Source organism: Mus caroli, chromosome 7 (genome assembly GCF_900094665.2).
Source record: "Mus caroli chromosome 7, CAROLI_EIJ_v1.1, whole genome shotgun sequence".
In the NCBI taxonomy this organism is placed as follows: Eukaryota; Metazoa; Chordata; class Mammalia; order Rodentia; family Muridae; genus Mus; species Mus caroli.
The window spans coordinates 147,171,228-147,175,200 of NC_034576.1; the positions used below are offsets into that span (position 1 = coordinate 147,171,228).

Here is a 3,973-nt window from a genome sequence, read left to right on the forward strand (position 1 = left end):
GACTGGCCCAGCTCCCTGCCCAGCACCACCACAGGTGACTTGGTGACCTGAAGCATGAGGGACAGTCTATCTCAGCCCCATGCTGACTGGGCACCAAGGATCCCAGACAGTGAAGATGGCAGGTACAGAAGAAATGAACTCCTATGGAAATGAAGTCAGTAAAAGAAAGAGGATTTGAAACAAGCAAACCATATACCATCTCCTAGTTTCATTTCTGTTGCCGTGACAAAATACCCTGGAAAAAGCAACTCAAGGCATGAAGAGGTTGTTGCTCACACAATTCTAGGTTACAGTCCCATTATGGAAGTGAAATCACTGAGGCAGGAGCTTGAGACATCTGGTCACATGATACCTATAGCCAAGAGCCGAAGGAACACCTCCATGTTATCTGCTTCCCTCTACCTTCCTCCTGCTCTGTACAGTTTGGAACTCTGTCTAAGGAATGGCGCCACCGCAAGTGGGCTAGGTTTTCTCATATCAACCAACAGTCAAGACAGTTCCTCATAGAAATGCCTATAGGCCAACTTGATCTAGATAATCCCTCATTGAGATTTTCTTCCCAGATTATTTTAGGTTGTGGCAAATAGGCTTTTAAAACTAACCACGGTGTGCATACAAACACACATGCATACACATGCCTGTAAGCCCACACACACATGCACATGTATTCATATGTGCACACAGATCTATTTTCATGACATCCCAGAGGCATTGTCTGGGTTAATTCTAACAGACAGAGATGAAACACGGGGCTCCAAGCCACAGTTTACAGTTGAAGGATTTCCCCAGAATCCAGAAGCAAAGGAGAAGAAGACATGGTCACTTGTTTTAGTGCCTCCTATAGAGTGTGCAAGAAGGTTAGATGAACAAACAGAATGCAGGCACAGGGGAGGAAGACCACGGCAGAGTTGAAAATGCAGGGTTATGATCACACAGGATGATAGTAATCTTTTTTTTTTCTTATTTAGTTTTTATTCATAATCATAAACTTAACTTTGCAATCCAGCTAGACTTGAAGGGGAATGAGGAAAATATGGAACCCAAAGAACTTCAGTGAGAGCAGAGATTACAGGACATTGAGAGCAGATGGGGTAGGGGCGCTCTCCTGAGCTACAGAAGGAATGGTTTGATGGGTAAAACACCCACGAGTCAAAAGAAATTAGAGTTGTCCACAGTCGGAAATGGTGATCTTCTTGCTGGTCTTGCCATTCTTGGACCCAAAAACGCTCCATGGCTTCCACAATGTTCATGCCTTCTTTCACCTTCCCAAAGACCACATGCTTGCCATCCAGCCATTCAGTCTTGGCAGTGCAGATAAAAAACTGGGAACCGTTTGTGTTTGGTCCAGCATTTGCCATGGACAAGATGCCTGGACAAGATGCCTGGACCTGGACCTGTATGCTTCAGGATGAAGTTCTCATCCTCAAACTTCTCACCGTAGATGGACCTGCCGCCAGTGCCATTATGGCGTGTAAAGTCACCACCCTGGCACATGAATCCTGGAATAATCTTGGGAAAGGAGGAACCCTTATAGCCAAATCCTTTCTCTCCAGTGCTCAGAGCTCGAAAGTTTTCTGCTGTCTTTGGAACTTTGTCTGCAAACAGCTCAAAGGAGACGCGGCCCAAGGGCTCGTCATCGGCCGTGATGTCGAAGAACACGGTGGGGTTGACCATGGCTGCAGGAAGTGGCGAAAATCGACAGTGGCGTCTGCAAAGCCGGATGATAGTAATCTTGATGGACAGCTTGATAGGACTGAGATAGTCTAGGATACAGTGAGCATGGATAAGTGTGTACATCTCTTACTGTGTCTGAGGGTTTATCTTCACCTGTGCTGAGTTCTAATATGACTGCTTTATTAGGAGGCGAGGGCAGATAGCAGAAGCTACTCAGATGTAGATATTGCTTAAGTCTTCTGGATTTGATCTCTAAACTCCAGTCTTTTAGACGGCCCCAGAGAGTTTATCTATGAATGATGTCGTGTGGTGTTTAGAATGATCAATGCCCACCAAAGGCTCTGACATTTGAATATGTGGTCCCTGGTTGGCAGCTTTTTGGAGAGGCTTGAGAGGTGTGGACTTACAGGAGGAAGTGTGTCACTGGGGGGTAGTGTGTCACTAGGGGCAGTGTGTCACTGGGGGAAGTGTGTCACTGGGGGAAGTGTGTCACTAGAGGCAGACTTTGAGGTTTCAGTCAGTCACTATTTCCAGTTCATTCTCTCTCTCTCTGCTTTCTCTTTCTACTTTCTTCTCACAGTTTGACAAGTGAGCTCAGCTGTTCCATCTGTCATGCCTGCCACCTGCTGCCATGCTGTGTCATTATTATGGACCCCAAACCCTGAAACCATAAGCCCAAGTAAACTCTTCTTTCCATGAGTTGTTTTAGTAGTGTTTTTTTGTATAGCAATAGAAAAGTAACTAATTCTGTCAGCTAAGTTTTCTAATTAGTGACAAGTGCAGAGGTTTTCATGGCCATGTATGTGACCCTGGCTCCTTCCCCCAGTAGGTACAAGTGGGTATCCCCTCTCCAGCAGCTGCAGCTGCCAACATGGGGAGGGGGAGGCACCTGTAAGGGCTACTTGGATGGCAAGTGATATTTCAGGTTATAAAGTGGAACCCTGTTTGTGTGTGCTGCTGCACTTGGGGATGCTGGGCCAGGCCTAGGAGGCAGTGGCTACATGGACAGTGGGAGAGCCTCTCTGCTGGGTGGGTCATCACACTTTGGCAGTTCTTGGACCACTCAGATGAAATGGTAGTCTTTCTCATTGGCAGAATGAACTATACTCTGAAAAAGTCCCGGGGTTCCGGTGCTTTCCAAATTCGTAGGGGATTTTGGAATACACGGGAATCAGGCCTATCTTGGCTCAATACCATGTCCAGCAGTCAGGGTTGAGTGTTCTTTGGGTCAATGGATATGTGTACCAATCTGCACCTCTCTTGCACATAGAGGAAGATCCTGGAGCCCTGGCTTTGCTGGGTGACCAGGAATCCCCTTATTTATTAGGTTGAGGACATGACTCAAGTAGGGCCTGGGGTCTTCCACACCCCTGAAATCTAATGCATGCACCTAATGCTTATAACTATACACTCTTCCTTGCCTGTGTGTGTGTATGTGTGTATCTTTGTGTGTATGTTTATACCTGTGCATGCATAGTCAGAGGTCAGTCTTGGGTGTCTTCCTCATTTTCTGAGACCAGGTCTCTCTCGGATCCTAGGTCTCACCTATTCAGTTTGATTCTCTGCACAGTGAGCCCCAGGAACCCACCTACCTCCGACTCCCCAGCAATAGGATAACAGGTGCACATTGCTCTGCCTGCCTTTCATGTGGGTGTTGGGCATCCAAACTCGGGACCTCACGCTTGTGTAGGAGTCAATTACCAACTAAGCCCCTCCCCAGCTCAATGCCCTCCTTCTCCATCCATTTCCTCTTGCTTATCTCTATCCTTCTGGTCACCCTTCTGCTCACTACTCAAGGGCTCACAGTGTGCATGCTGCTCTTCTGGCTAGGGTGTGTGGGATTTCTAGGTTTTGATGAAGGTGTGACTCAGAGGTGAGGGGAACCATAGGCTGCTGCCCAGATGGAACAGAGTGGGCCTGGGCCTCCTCTAGTTATGTCTGCATTAGTACCACCTAGATGGCATCTTGGGACTGAGACTCCAGGCCTGTGTGGGGAGTTTCATTTGGCCTGGGGCCTCAATTGCCTCTGCCCAGTCAAAGCAGCCTGCCTGTTATGAAGCTGTCTCAACCTCATTGTTCTGTGGGAAAAGATGGCTGCCCCTTGGTCTCCCTTCTGGGACAGTTGCTATCTAGAGGCAGGATTTAGCCTCTGGAGTTGGGATCCTCGTCATCTGTGGGATGGCCCTCCTCTGAAGCTCTGCCCCACAGTCTGGTTGGCTGGCACTGTTCTACAGTGTGTAGTGGGGCCTGCACAATAGCTTCCCTCTTTCGTTGCCAGCCTGGCCCCTGTGAACGGGGC

General features: G+C 48.1%; 1 pseudogene; it reads right to left on the reverse strand.

The window, feature by feature from the left end:
- Nucleotides 1–1,144: 1,144 nt before the first annotated feature.
- LOC110298783 lies at nt 1,145–1,703 on the reverse strand (annotated as a pseudogene).
- Between the last annotated feature and the right edge of the window lie 2,270 nt (nt 1,704–3,973).